The following is a 16,868-nucleotide window of genomic DNA, read 5'->3' as shown; positions in this document are numbered from 1 at the left end:
GAGTGACCAATAGGGCAGTTCAGTTTATTTCCGAACTCTGAAATCAAAAGCTGCCGTGTAACAGACAGTCATTACAGGTCATTACAGCTCGTTTTCTTCTTCAATTAAGAAGGCAAACGTGTGCGTAAACTTGCAGTTCGCAAGGCATGTAAAGTCATCACTTCGGTTTGGAAAGGCGTTTGCATTCCAACACGTTGGGAAGACTATGCACGGAAGAAATTTTTAAAATTTCACGACCAATGGATTACATTGAGAAAGCATAAATTCAGACAAAGTAAAACTGACCAACAGAGGGCTGCATTCATTTGTAACCTTAACAAACTGTACAATATTAGTGAAAACAAAAACATTTTAAACGAGGAATCGTTGAACCTTCTGATCTGATTGAGGTGGAACAGGAACTATGTTCCGGCTCTCGACAGGAATGGACTTTCAAACACAAAGGCTACGATGATTGTCGCTGCAGCGAGCTTCGGTCAGCAAATCAATGATCTGAGTTTGTCTCGATAGTTCGTCGAGCAAGTATCAAACTACCCGAAGATGAAGCTATGAACATAAAATCAGATTTCTTATAGAGTGATAACTGGACCGTTCATAGGGACGGAAAACTTTTCCGGGATTTGATTGATGACGACACTGGTATATATTTTGTATATTTCACATACACATACATATTTTCATTCATAAATTTGCAGGCCAGGTAATTGATCGACTTCCAGTAATTACTGGGCATAAAGCAAGTGTGCGTTAATTGAAGCTAAATTGATAAGGCCTTTCATGCACCTTACCTGTCACCATCACGTGTTGGAGTTAGTGTTGAAGATCAATTCGGCACATCGACAAGTCCTGTGGTTAAGTAGATGAAACAACCGAATTTAGTACTATACCATTTAATTCCACTAGAGTTTGTATCCTTTGACAGATACGCGTATTTCGACCTCAACTGTAAGGCCGTCTTCAGTGTCGTGTAATAGACTCGGAAGTCAAGTCTAGTACACGACACTGAAGACTGCCTTACAGTTGAGGTCGAAATACGCGTATCTGTCAAAGGATACAAACTCTAGTGGAATTAAATGGTATAGTACTAAATTCGTTTTTTTTTTCATCTACTTATAGGTATTCTACTAAACAACTCGAAGATTTATTATCAAGTCCTGTGATCCCAATGTTTGATAAATTTCGTAAAGAATGGGATTCACTTGATCACAGTAAAAAAAGTATAGTAGAGTTGATGGAGATAGATAATAATATTTACTGTTTACTAGGTCAATATGTCCCAATCAATCCAAGTCAACCAACGCTGAAAAAGAACCTTACTTACCTAGAAAAGTATGACATGGTGTGTACATGACCCCAAAAGTTCTGGCTCGTGAGAAGAACGATTTAGAATATCTATAATGAAAATCATGGTAAACTAACCGTAAATTGCTACTTCTTTAACCATTAAAAAAGGAAATGGAGAGATCCTTTATGGCATTTCTAAATTAATAAATAATGGTTTCTTAAATATATACACGGCCAACCCTGTATATGTTCTAACAAATTGCCGTGGACATTCCTGGAAGAAAGTCTTGAGAAGATTCTGGAACATCCATAGTTAATTATCAGAAAAATATTTTGATGACGTAATGGGTTAATCTAATACCAGCCGCATCGTGTTATAAACAGTTCGAGTGTGATGGTGCTAGCGATTTGTGAAAGCGCGATCTATCTTGATATAATCTATCAAAGCATTGCTGAATCTCTTGACGATTTTTCAGAGCAATTCCTATAGAAATCCCACAGCACAATATCTAAAAGTACTTGGTTGATTCAGAATTTGGCGTAGACATTTCTGGAAGTAATTCTTAGTTAATTCCTTAAAAATTATTTGATCAAATACCTACTGATATTTTGTTGCATCATTCATAGAAATATTTAGAGCAGTTTATGATGGCTTTTCGAAAGATTTTTTTGCCGAATTGTCCAAGAAATTCCAGGTCTCTTCGGTGCAAAGAAAAATAAAATACTCAAATCCACAGAATGTTTGCTGTACATCCATTTGTTGCCTAGAAATTAAGGAGATCATTATAATATGGTTAGTAAAGGCAAGAAGTCTCAACTTTTAACGGAAGGTCTTTGGAGTACATATTTCATCCAAAATGGTCTCTAATGGTCTTTCCTCGATTCTGCTTGCATTGAATCCTGATGCCGAATTGTACAAGCTCCAAAGAAACTTTCAGAGACTATAACGGGTTCAACAGGCTGTTCAAAAATTTCGTCTCAGATTTCCCAAAGAAAAGATTCAGGAATTATCATAGTGATTTTATTTTTAAAAAATCAAAGTCTTCCACAGGGTACTCTTCAAAAGTTTTTCTAGAGATTCATCTACCGTTTCTCCCAGAAATTCTTTTAGTGATTTTTAAGGGATGCTTAGAAGAATTTCTCCAAAATTTGCTCAAGGAAATCTTTGAGAACTGCAAAGCTACTACCTGTAGTAATTTTCTCAGATGTTACTTTGACTTTTTTTTTCCTAAACTATCCTAGATTTTCCCCCAGATATTTTTCATTATTCCATCAACCGAATGCACTGGATGAATTTCTCCTCCTGTTCATGTGGATTCCTTCAAGAATTCATCCATGTTTCTTTTCTGAAGTCCAAAATTCCTTGAGGAGTTCTTCGAATATATCTATTTTTTCTAAGATTTTTTCCTGCATTTTATCCAAGCATTATTTCGAGCGGCTGTTGCTGCCTCTAGGCGGGAATCTTCCGGCATATTCAATCCCTTCAATCCTCGTCCAAAGCAGAGAGATCAGGCATCTGTCGACTACAATCCTTGTGTTACAGAACCGTGTAGTGTTCGCCGGGTGCGGTCATAACCGGCCTAAGCGGTGAAGGTGGTTTCCGCGGTGATTACGGAGACTTCAGGAGCCGTGAAGGAAGGAGGGAGCGAATCCGCAACGGAGCCCATTATGATGAATGAAAACATAAACAAAAATCATCTGGTCATGCCAGCTGATCGTAAATTCACCATAAAGTGGTGGCAAGACCATAGGGGAAAAAGGGGTCTGCATTTTTTCGAGGTGAAACAAATGGTAGGGGACCGAGGGGTGAACTAACGTGCCGCAAGTTTTTCATTGTTTTATAACAGTAAAAGTCTCCAAAACATATCGGTTCCTTAGGAAAGTTTGTTCAGTAAATTGACAGAAAGCATATAAGCCAATAAAAAAATTTGACGGAAATGGTCTATTGAAAACATTTGTTAAATATATCAACTAAAAATGATAAGCTACTTTCTGGAAGTTTCTTGATGAGGATGTAGAAAATTCCATCATCGCCAGGAGCTTTTAATAATAGTTCTCACTTCTTCCAAATCAGTCTCCCAGGCATTTTCGAAAACGTTCTCTTGATTGAGAATATTTTCGAACTCCTGAGTAACTTGATTTTCAATTGGACTAGTAAGTCCTAAATTAAAATTGTGCGCACTTTCAAACTGCATAGCAAGTTTTTGAGCTTTTTCGCAATTAGTTAGTAATAATTTGTTTTCCTCTTTCAGTGCCGGTATTGGCTTCTGAGGTTTTCTCAAGATTTTAGATAATTTCCAAAATTTTTTTCATTATTTTTCATACGTTTTGACAGTTCCCCGACTACCATTCTTCCATGCGCTTGTGTTGAAAGTTTGAGAAATTTGAGAATCCAGCGTAGCGCGATCAGTGGGTGGAATATAAACAACAGTGTCGTCGCTCGGCGGCCAGTGAAAGAAACTGCATGTTCGAAAGATTGTTGTCTGTACTTTTTGCCGCTGGTGTTTAAGAACGAAATAAACAGTCGTTACCCTATTGTAGATGGATTTCTAGAAGAGGAGAAACATGTAGGGCTATCAGGGTATTGAATTGAGAAATATCCTGAAGAGCACTCATCAAATAAAATTCGGCCGTTGGAATTACTTTGAGAATTATTCCATGATCGATGTTTGGCATTAAAGTCACCAATGACACAAAATTTTGACTTATTGCGAGTCAATTTTCGCAAGTCAGTTTTGAGAAAATTAACTTGCTGTCCAGAGCATTGAAAAGGCAAATAGGCAGCTATGAAAGTATATTTACCAAACTGTGTTTCAACAGAAACACATAAAGTTTCAAAAACTTTAGTTTGAAATGACGTAAACAGTTGATGTTTTATACGCCTATGAATGATGATTGCAACTCCCCCACATGCCCCATCAAGTCGATTATTACGATAAACAAAAAAGTTAGGATCTTTTTTTAGTTTAGATCCAGGTTTTAAATAAGTTTCGGTAATAACTGCTATATGCACGTTATTAACCGTAAGAAAATTAAACAGCTCGTCCTCGAGCATTCCAATTTAAAATATTTAAATTATTATTTGGATCCATTAGAAAAACGTAATCCAATAACAATTTGATTTGTAAATTTTACACCTACTTGGACTGCTTCAGTCATAGTGGTGGCTTTGAACATTGCATCAATCATTAGATTCAATTGTTCAGTTAGAAAATTAAAATTAGAGGCAGACATATCATCTGATGATTTCCCATTGGAATTTTCGGTAGACGAAGAAGCGGAGTAGGAGTTACCTGTGGCGGTAGGGTTTTTTCCATTTGATTTGAAACAAGTAGAATGGGTACTTATGGAACGAATAGGGGAAGAGTTCAAATTACCTGCTACGATATCGGCAAAGGATTTACCGTGGGTAGATACATTCGAAATTGAAAGATTCGAACGGCTACCCGACGGATTAAAATTTGTTTGTGAATGAGCATGATTATGATATTCCTGGTGGGTATGATTCCTAATCAAGCGATCGTTAACTGAAAAATGAGCATTGTTCGATACTCTACCAGGCAAATTCCGGAAATGACCGATATCGTAACGGATATTATCCTTCATCTGCCTGGCACGAGCCTCAACGACCCTCTTTCGTGAAGGGCATTCCCAAAAGTTAGCTTTATGAGGGCCCTTGCAATTGGCGCATTCAAACTTTCTGGTATCTTCTTTCACAGGACAGTCGTCCTTAGCGTGAGAAAACCTCCGCAAATCATGCATTTAGCATCCATGCGACAATTTTTTGTACCATGACCCCACTTTTGGCACCGACGGCACTGAGTGGGGTTCTGGTGATTTCCTCCAGGTTTCTGGAAATGTTCCCACGTCACATGGACATCGAACATAAGTTTAGTTTTTTCTAAAGCTTTAATATTATTTAGCTCTTTTTTGTTAAAGTGAACTAAATAATATTCTTGAGAAAGCCCTTTCCGAACAATGCCAGATTGGGTTCTCTTTTTCATAATGATTACTTGGACTGGGGAAAATCCAAATAAATCATTTATTCCATTTTTAATCTCTTCAGGTGATTTATAGTCACTTGAGAGACCTTTCAAGACAACTTTGAACAAACGTTCAGTTTTGTCATCATAAGTAAAAAAAATGTGCTTCTTCTCTTCAAGATGTCTGAGAAGAAGTTCACGATCTTCAATAGTTTCCGGCAAAACGCGACAGTCTCCTTTCTTTGCGATTTGGAAGGAAACCTTGATTCCCCTAATGGAGTTCAAGATCTCCTGCATAAATCCCCCAAATTCGGAACAACTGACCACGATAGGCGGCACTCTTTGCTTCCTCACTTGAATCAAAGAGCCTGGGCTAGAGGCTGCTTCGATTTGGTGTTCGGAAAATTTGTCTAAAGCATCGAACTGATTGCTCATTTCGATACAATTATTCATTTCACCCTTGGAAGAAACTTCGCATTCCGGGGAAGCGTCCTTTCTTCCATTCTTGCCACGTGTAGTGACAGTTTTAAAACCCACTTTTTTGGAAGGAAGTAGTGAATTCAGAGATTCACCCTTCCTTTTGTTAGCTGTTGATACCATGTTTAGTTAATAAACGAGAAAGACGTGACCTACGAGAGGTTTTTTCCCTAGACGGTGTCCAAGAAGGATTACCACCGCTAGCTTTCGCCAACGGGTCCAACGAAAAATCGAAGGCACGGGTCCAAACAAGGATCGTAAAGGGATCAATAGTAGAAAAAATAGTACTGAAAAGTACTGTTTAAGTAGCACTGAAAAGTACCGTTTTTAATTTCAGCACTGAAAAGTACTGTTTGTGTAGCACTGAAAAGTACTGTTTTATTGCTTTAGGTAGTTTTTAAGAAAACTTCCAAGAGCAGAGAGAATTCGTGTACGCACAGCACGAAGGTACGATGCGCACTGAAAGGTGATTCATTTTAAGGTGAAGATAAATCGAAGCCAAACTTGAAATTTTTAAGAGCACGGATCTGAAGAACCAAACATCCGTTTAAGCTGAAAACTTAAAAACCTAATCGATTGGTCACCACCAGCATGTGAGGTGGTGACCAATCGATTAGGTTTTCAGCTCAAACGGATGTTTGGTTCTCCAGATCCGTGCTCTTGAAAATTTGAACTTTGGCTTCGATTCATCTTCTCCTTAACGTTCAACGCTACGTCATCATAATCATCGTCATCATCGTAACTTCAAAAGCAGTTTTTCTATTCAAAACTAAAAATTATTCGATGAAAATGTGTTCATTGTGTTTCTGTTGGAGAATAGAATACAGTGAACGCATTTTCCTGTAAATTTTCTTGATTTTGAACGAATAAACTGCTTTTGAAAATTCCAAAATCAATGACGGATCCTGCCCCCTTAAAACAATTTTAGAAAACAGGTTGTGACTCTTCTGAATTAATTTTCTCAAAACTGTATGGAAGTTACTTACGTCGATTTGAAAAAGTAATCGAGAATTTATTAATTTCATGACTTGTAAGTCATGGTGTGGGAATCAGATTTTTATCCGTGTACTATATATGTTTTTTGTTTTTTTTTTTTTTTTTTTTCAGAAATACCCAACCCCCCCGCGAAGTGACAGATAACGCAATTTTCACGTACCTACTTTCAACGTAAACAATGGGGCCATCCACCGCTGCCGGCACAATTTTTCACTATGGCAGATCGGAATTTTGTTTCGTTGTTGACGGGTGCGAAACAACGAATGGAATGAAATGAAATAAGGGCGAGTCTGATATTTTCGTCTGCCAATAGAAATAAATTTAATAAAATCATCAAGTTTAAGCACCAAATGAACTTAAGAGCGTACCAATTCGTTCGGTGAAAAGATTAAATAACGTGTTAGTGCTTTGGTTTACGGAAAAGTAATCTATAAGAAATTACTTACAATATAGCCTAACTGATTTGTGGATCGCTTTCATGCCCTCAAAAGAAAGCGCTGGCCGTAACATAAAATAAAATAAAATATTGTGGGCCTCGTGGCTGTGCGGTTAGTGTCGTTAGGCATTTAAGCGCATCGTGTCATTGGGTGTGGGTTCGATTTCCGCTTCAACCATTGAAACTTTTCGTCAGGAATGTTTCTCAACTGTGCCACTGGAGCATCCTTATCCATTGTCTAGTGTTAAGTTCCATTTCGTACAGCTAAATGGCTGAAGACGGTGTCCTTATCTTTTTATTTGAGATCGAATCTAGTCGAAAAGTGATATTATTTTTTATTTGCAGTCTTTTTCTATGCGGATTAGAACACTTTTTCTCATACTCACCACCAGAGGTCTAAGTTTCAAACTTTCAATCAAATAAGCCTATGAACTAATATACGATGACGTCACGCTGCAACTTTCAGCGTGAAGAAAACCTTTACTGCGGGCGATGTAAATATACAGAAAAATAAACGATTTCGTTGCACATTCATCCACGCATTGTTCATCCGGTGAACATTCGTGTTGGCGTGGATGTCATTTTATGTAAACATATTTAGATCGGAAAAAATCAACACGAAAAGAAGACCGTGGATAAGTCCATACTCCACTGCACTGTGACGTCACGCATCAATTTTGACAGGCACTGGTCCTGTTGTTTACAGTTTGGACTTAGAACTTTTTTCGAATCATTCTTAATTTCGTGAAAGTTTGCTGCGAGGAGAGGTCAAATCCACTGCAGATACCCGCGGATCGTATTATTCTATCTTCCTACCGTGGAAAATCGTCACCATCAGCATGCTGGTGATAGAAATGCGAAGATGAAAAAATGATGGAAAAAACGACTAAGTCCAAAACATAAACAACAGGACCAGCAGCTGTCAAATAAGTGAGGTTAGGCTCGTCATATGCAGCGCTCTATTGGATGAACTATCCAGCTTTTTAAAAGCGGTAATGGCCGCCAAAAGTTAGCTTACTTTCTGGTAGGGATCCAACATATTGACGTTTGGCTTTGGTCCGGTCAATGGACCAATGCACGAGTTCACTAATTTGACTTTTGAGCGGTGCCGAATTCACTAGTTGCCATGGTCACATAAATAACACGGCACCGCTCAAACGTCAGATAGTGAACTCGAGCATCGGTCCATTGACTTGTCCACCGGTGTGATAAATTCACTCGGTTAACCCGTATAGGCCTGAGTGAAAGAAAAATTACTAAAACTCACCGCTCAGCGAATACTAAACGGATTTCAATTATGTTTTGACAGTATACTCGTACACATATCTAGTTCATAAAAGTGGTCAAAGAATCTCGGGAATGTTCCTGTGGCTGGAGTTATTGCGGTGAATCTCTGGGTCAGGTCGGGTGACAAGGGTTTTGTGCTTCTGTGCCCCTGGAGGAAGGCAAATTTCAAGTCACAGATAATTTCTAGAATCGGCTATAATGTGGCCACTATATCAAGAAGTTTTAAGAAAAACGCATCAGAGTAAACCTTCTGATAATCGATTTAATTTAATGATTATGTCAACTGCATTTGATTGATCCTACAAATACCATTTTCGGGTCCTCGGGATGCCTAAAATTTATGATAAAGTGCATAACTTGTATCTTAACATCTGTGTCAAGCTTATGGGAATGCATTTTAGTGAACTGTTATGTTCGATCTATTCTTTTAGAGATTTGAAACGGTTTAATACCTAACAAATCTAGAGCCGGTTCTTCAGGACATTAAGCCCGAGTGGCCGCATCTGGTTCACTATAAATGGTGCAAAACTATTAATTTATTATGTTGAATATCAGATCTAAATGATTTATGCAAAATAAAATATATGTAATTGGAAACAAATAATGATTATTTAGAATGTCCCAAAAAATAGCCTTTTGCTACCCGACTTGACCCAGTGACCCACCGCAATAACTCCGGCTATAGGAGTATTCTCGAGTTTCTTCGGCCATTTCTAGAATTTAGATATGTGGGCCAGTATACTGACAAAAAATATTTAAGTCCGTTAAGTATTCGCTGAGTGTTAAGGGTTTTAGTATTTTTGCTTCCACTCAGGCCTATACGGGTTAAAGAATTTTGACACTTTAACGGGTCACGTAGATGCTTTCCACGTGTTTCGGTCAAGTGTCAAAATTCTTCGACTGAGTAAATTTAGTGCACCGGTGGATAAGTCCATATCAAGCGACCCAAGTCAGATCACTAGATCCCTTTTTGTTAAAGTGAGCTAATTTTTGGTGATATTAGCGTTCGTAAAAGCGGGATACTTCATCCAATAAGCTTATCTGATTGAAACTTAGACATCTGGTGGTGAGTATGAGAAAAAAATGTTCAAATCCGCAAAAGAAAATGTACTGCGAGTTGATATGATCTCAGATTGATTTCAAGCTTATAACTACAGTCAATTTCCCATAAATTAATGATTATCGTAAATATCTAAGGGATGATTCAAATATTACGTAACGAAGAAATTTGCCAATTTAAACCCCCTTCCTCCCTGAAGTAACAGGTTTTATATGGAAAATTTCAATTTATTGTATGGACCGAAACACTACAAAATATCCCTTACTTCCTCTTGTTGTGTTACGTAATATTTGAACGATCCCTAACAAATTTGCCTTGCTTTGAATTGACAAGTGGTCAAAAAATAATTTCGTAAACAAAGGAACGGTTACTATAAGCACCTTCAGCATGCGGATCACATCACACCACTATTCAAAACTCGCTCGTGGGCCATACAAAAACTTCCCGATGACCATACAAATCCTTTTAGAAAATCGCTATTTGGTGATCACTCGTTTATAATGATGTTACAAATACCAAACAAAAAATGTAAAACTATTTTTATGTCTATCAAGCATAATTCTAGTTTACGCCCTATTTTGAGCACACTCCATGATTTCATTGAATTTGACAGTACCACGGACCAAAATTTTTCGGTACATTGACGTTGTACTGCAGCTGTCATGATGCTCCCGGGTTGGAAATACCTCACTGATTTCACCAAATTTCCTTGGCATTTCCCTGGAGACATTCCTGGAAGAATTCTTGAAAAAAATGTTTTTTTGACCGGTAATCTTGAAGGATGTCCCAGGTAAATCAATGGATGGTTCCTGTTAGACTTCATTTAGTTTTCTTGATTCCTGTTTGGTCTCTTTTCGGTCTCTTTTTGATTCTTTTTAATATTTTTTTTGGAAAGAGGTCTTGTAGTTCCTAGTTTTAGGCACTCAGTTGCTACCTGCTCGATGAAACGATTTCTTAGTCATAGGATAAAGGCTGGCATGAAATAGAGGGATTAGAAGCAAAGTTATGTCAGTGACAAAAACCTAGTTTTGTGATTATCTACTTTGAAGTTTATTCAGCAATCTTTCATTTTATAAAATTGTATGGAAGGCACAAAAAACAGACAAGTCTTCCAAAAATTATGCTATTTTTTAGTTGAGCGGACAAGTCACCTGAAAATGTTGTTAGAATGCTTGGAAATAGAAGAATTTCCTCGACTCAATTCAAAACGACCAAAATGTCACTTACACCGCTCTGCGTTTGAGCCCTTCAAATATAGTAACTTTCAATTTCCAGTCCAGGGTTAACATTTTTCTTAGCTTCACAAGAAAATTGCTAACGTTTGTCCTACCCATGGTTCAGAACGTGATCGCGCCTCTGGAGCTCAGCATTAGACATCCAGTTGTGTGGCCACCATGCCCGAATTATATACCGTACGCGTCTGTTGATGAACACTTGCAGCCTTTGAGTGTTCTCCGCTGATAAACACCACGTTTCACTGAAGTATCACAGCACAGATTTGACATTGGAATTGAATATTCGAATTTTGGTGCGTTGACTAATCTGACTGTTCTTGCAACTATTTCTTAAGCTCGCAAAAGCAGCCCTCGCCTTCTTGATCAGTGCACCACCGTGATAAAGAACCGCCATGAAATTATTTCATTTGGAAAGCTACGGCCCAATGTTTAATATTTTTGATTATAAAATTTAATATGGGAACTTTCTTATTTTCCGCAGTTTTGTTTTCTTAGTCACAGGGTTATTTTTGTGACCAATTTTTATGAGATTCGGCCGTACGATGCGCTTATATGCTACAAGTAATGGGGCAAATTTTGAGCCCACTATTTATATTTCACAAAATCGCCTATGCGAAAGAGAACAAAAATGTCGGATAATACAACAAGTAACCCTATATATAACAACAATATATTTACAGAAATTTCTTCCCAGTGACGACTACAGGGAACTTTTGGAAGCTGGTCCAGTGAATCGAGCAAGATGGATGAATAAGGGAATATACTCTCTTAAAATGTATTTATTCCGACGACAAGTTTTCCTATCCACTATTGAGGAAACGGCACCAATGGAGTAAAGTGCAGCAAGATATGATTTGCTTTTGTTAAAGTCATTGTATAGAAGAAAGAAGGACACCATGTGGTTTGCCGCCGCAGAGAAGTTCAAGTAACACTTATGGTACCTTTGCCCAAAGCTGGTTGGATCGGCCTTTTTTGACGATGGCTTAGAAATGGAAGTGAAAAGGAAGATGGTAATAGAACTCGATAAACTTGTCGGAAGTAAGCGGACTGAAATGAATTTGAAAGAAGTGAAAAAAGCTTGTCCATAAAAATTTGTTGACAGCGAAACCAAGAACCTATTCAAGCGGTTCAATATAAACACATCTTTCTTGGAAAATGATGTGAGAAGTTGGAATGACAACCAAGATTACCAAGATGGCCGAGCTAAATTGATGAACATTTGCGTAACGAATGGTAAAGGGATGGTACACAAATTATGTCACGCTAAATTCCAACTTTTTTGACCCCCTCCCCTCCCTTTGTCACACTTTTTGTATGAGTCCTCCGAAAATTTTGTAAGGCTTGTCACGCTTGGCTTGACCCCCTCCCCCCCCCTTGGAGCGTGACGTAATTTGTGCATGACCCCAAAGCGGAAAGAAGGGTGTCACTCATGTCAGAATTCAATGATAAAATAACAAGATATGAAGAACAGAAACAATATCTGCTACAGATAGTTAATAAGCATAGGAAAATGATCCTTTTTCCTAGTAAACAAATTTTAATGGAAAACCAATAAAAACTATGTTGAGCTATATTCTAGTTTTTTTTTCATTGAACCTGTTTCAATTGGTTACATACATAACTCGATTCGCTACTCGCCACATAGCAACGCACATGCGCTAGTTTTTGTGCCCGAAAAATTGCTAAAAGGTAACGCGAAAAATATTTGTATGGCGAAATGCATCTAACGAATTATTTCTCAAAATTGGAAACATTTTTCGAAAAAAAAATTGGTAAAAATAAAGAGTCGGTCATCTTTTTCCTTTTAATCATCTTTGATGTAATTCATTATGCATACAGGACAAAAAACGTTCAAAACAGTCCCCAACATACAGTGGACTCTCCATAACTCGATATTCAAGGGACCATCAACTTTTAGAATTATCGAGTTATAGAAAATATGGACACAAAATATCATAAAATCATGGTATCAAATTTCTGTATTTCCAATACTTTTAAGATCACTTCTGTAAGAAAGCAATATTATTTTGCTTATAGTATTTTGAAAAATCATATTTAAACGCTATTTTTAAAATGTTTGAGAAATCACTTACTTTTTACTGAAAATTTATATTTTTATTTTTATGTGTTTTTTTAACTTCCATTGCAAAATGCATGTGTTTATTCACATCCAAACCAGAAGCGGTCCAAATTACCCTGTATAAACAGAATTTTTAGATAGATATCGAGTTAGGGAGGGAAATTTGCCTCACACGTGACATCGACTAGTGGAGATATTGAGTTATAGAAATATCGGCATATGGAGAGCATGATGTATGGGAATTTGAAGGAACCGAAAAATCCATCGAGTTATAGAATATATCGACTTAGAGAATATCGAGTTGTGGAGAGTCGATTTATAGAATATCGAGTTGTGGAGAGTACTTGGTTCATAATATCTTGAGTATTGCATGTGTGGCAATCATTGTTTATAGCTTATTCGGTTATGTTTTTTTTTCATGTGGAAACCAGTTGTATGAATGATTCCTGCAGTGTGGCGCGTGTGACTAAAACTAAAAATAGTGGACTGGCCTCCAAAGTACATGATCCATAAAATCTTAAAATTGATATGTCTCAAGCCATATGTTAAAACTTTTCAATGGATTCCTGCTTTGCTCTTGTTCACAGTCAGGCGTTGCAGAATTCGCTCTCATTTGAGAATGAAGCACGATCAAAGCAAGCAAAGAAAAACATCCCATCTGTTGCGGTCCACGATCGTCATTGTATCGCAAGGTGTAACAAGTCTGATAAATGGAAGCAGCGAGCGAGAGCCCCAACGAGAGAGCGATGATAAAATCCCTTTTTCTCGCTTGTTTACCGTTGGGGATAGGTGTTTTTCTTTACTGGCACGATTAACAATCCACGAACTTCCAATAACAACAATGTCCCCCAGGCTTGGAGCATGTTTAGAGGGGTTTTATCATGCACTACTATCCCCCCAATCTGATCAAACTTGTAGCAGTACACGATAAACAGTCTCTCATAATGTGCAGCATGTTATGATAGTTACAGAGAGCGATACGTGAGAGATTCTCTCAATTTTCTCAGGATTCAATCCCTGTTCACAGTTGATCGGCAGAAGTTTTCTCGTTTCATTTTGTATGGGGAAAGGCATCTAACTTCAAATTTTTCGTAAATGAAAGCATTAATCGAAAAAATATTTTGTTGGCTGGAGGCAAATGATTTTGTAGTTAACAACTCCTTAATAAATAATAATAATAATTTTGTAGGCGTGATAGTCATTATCATCACGTTCAACCGTATCCAATTTTTTTTTTCGGAAATGGTTCCCAATTTTGAGAATTCAATCGTTAGATGCTTTTCGCCATACAAATATTTTTCTCATTTCTCTTTAGCGATTTTTCGTGCACACATTAGCGCATGTGCGTTACTATGTGATGAATAGCGAATCAGGCCATGCATCTAACCCATTGAAACCAGGTGCCCAAAAGATTTCCTGAAACCTGAAGATTGATATGTCATAATCGCTCCATAAACGGGAACTTTTCTGCAGGAACCAGGTGTCTGGAAGACTTCCGGAATGTGGACAATGTAGTAAAAAGTTTTTACTAAAAACCATTGACATAGTTTCCAACACACTTGATTTATCGAATCTCAAAGATTAATATTTCGTAAACCTTGCTTCATAATCGGTCCATAAACGGCCAATTTTCTGAGGGAAACAGGTTGTAGTAGGCCGAGAAACATGTATCAATCATAGGAGGCACGTAAGATATATGTTATAATAAATGTCACTTTAGATCCAGAGCTCCAAGAAGTAACAAGTGTTTTATTGACTTCTACATTGGCGACGAAAGTGAAGGACGTTTGGCCGCCGACAGAAAATTCCAGCCGCAGAAGTGGAAAAGTGAGAATCGCGAGGCTCGAGAGTGGGAATTATTTCATCGTACCATACAATCATCGTTGAGCGGAACAGAAAATGGCTACGGTAATTATATTTTATGTTAATTTCAAGTGGAGAAAATATTTGACAGTTTTTATTGAGTGAATTGTTTCAAATTTTGACCTGAGCCAAAGGGAAGACATTCCAGTCTGGCCAGGAAAAATCTCAGACATAGAGAAAGAATGTTCTAGTCTGTCTGAGTAGTGACCAGAAACAAAGAGAATTCGGAAAATTCTAGTCTGTTCTGGAAAAATCCTGACACATAGGGATTAAAGGTAATCCAGTCTGTCCAGGTAGACAAAGGGAAATCAATTTCCAGCCTGTCTCCGAATTGAAAAGATTGCAGGGAACGAAGGTTCCAGTCCAATAAATTAGTGAAGACGTAGTGAATTGTATCAAGACCGTCTGAAAAAAAAAATCAACGCTGTTGTTGATGTCGCTTTGGACCGTTGCTATGCAACGGTTGAGTGTAATGAATGCAAATGAAAAGTTGATCCAATTCACGAAGAAAATAAATAACTGTCAAATAGAAGATTATTTGGAATATAATTTTATAAATTATAATTGGAATCATATTATTCCACAGTTCAATTTTACAATTACCCCGTTTGTTGAGAATGATGTGGGTCCTACAAGCTCACGCTGGGATCTGTGGAAAGATCAGTTTTGCGCGTATCTTGCGTTGAAAAACGTAACGGATCATGAGGAAATGTACAAGGCTCTTATGTGTTTTGGAGGTCCGGATGTACGGAAAATTGCTCAAAATGTGCCATCTGTGGTCAGCAATGTTATGGACAATCCTTACCGCATCGCGATGGAGGTTTTAGACAATTATTATGCGCCTCGTATGTCTTTGCGGTATGAGCGATTCAAATTCAGACAGATGATGTTCAATCCAGATGAGAAGCTAGATCAATTCGTCATTCGGTTGAGGTCACAGGCCGCCCTTTGCAATTTTGATGACCAGCTCGATCAAATGTTGATGGACCAGATAGTTGTAGCTACACAAAATGACGATAAACTGAGAGCAAAATATCTCGAGGCTGATGTTTGTCTTGATGATATGCTGAAAATTGGTCGAACACATGAGTCAGTAAGAGCACAGGTAATGTTAAACTACTTGAAAATTATTTTAATGTGTCCCATGTAATATATATGTAATTTCACCAATTAAAAAAAAAAAAAATAATAATAATAGGTTCAAGAGTTTCGTGGCAAGTCAATCGAGATTGGTGATTTGAACACCATGCAGAGCATCGACAAAAATGCAGATAAACCTAGTCGGACTTGCTTTAGGTGCCTTGGTAATCATTTCTCTAGAGATCCAGGATGTCCAGCCCGTTCATCACGTTGCAACAAATGTAAGTCTAAAGGACACTTTGCCCGGTGTTGTGATCGTTTCCGTAAATTCGAAAGTCAACAATCAAGATTCAAGAGATCGATGAAGCAAGAAACTGGGAGGACGAACGGAAAGTCTCGATTCGATAGAAATCCGAAATTCATTCGCGAAGTTGATGATGTGACCAAGCCTGTAGAGATCCGAGAAATTTTTCATCTGGAAGGCAAACGGTCAGTTCAAGCAACAGTAGGAGGTGTCAATATCAGGTTCATCATAGATACAGGTGCTGACGAAGATGTACTAAGTGAAATGGATTGGAAACATTTGAAGCAAGTTGGGTTTGAAGCTTTCGGTATTCGCAAAGGAAGTGATAAGATTTTTCATGCGTATGGTTCAAACAAAGCCCTAGTTGTACTCGGTGAAGTTGATGTGAAAATCACAATCGAAGATCAGTCCTGCTTCACTACGCTTTACGTTATCCAAGATGGCAAATGTTCCTTACTATCGGGAAACACTGCCGAAAAGCTTGGTGTGGTAAAATTCCTCAGATCGTTGTCTGATGATACGTTGCCTGCAATTAAAGGTGAGTAAAAATTGTGCTTCAAATTTATATTACCAATGGATAATTATTGAAATAAATATTAAAAATTTAGATATGTGCGCATCGATCAAAATCGATAAAAGTATTCCTCCTGTTCAACAATCTTATCGTCGGATCCCTATTCCTTTAGAAGAATTAACTCTTTTGAAGCTTAAAGAACTAGAAAAACAGGACATTATAGAGCGTGTCCGAGATGCGTCAGAATGGGTATCTCCAATGATTGTAAA

Source organism: Aedes aegypti, chromosome 1 (genome assembly GCF_002204515.2).
Source record: "Aedes aegypti strain LVP_AGWG chromosome 1, AaegL5.0 Primary Assembly, whole genome shotgun sequence".
NCBI lineage: Eukaryota > Metazoa > Arthropoda > Insecta > Diptera > Culicidae > Aedes > Aedes aegypti.
The sequence above is the reverse complement of the archived record's forward strand: the minus strand, read 5'-3'. Positions refer to the sequence as shown.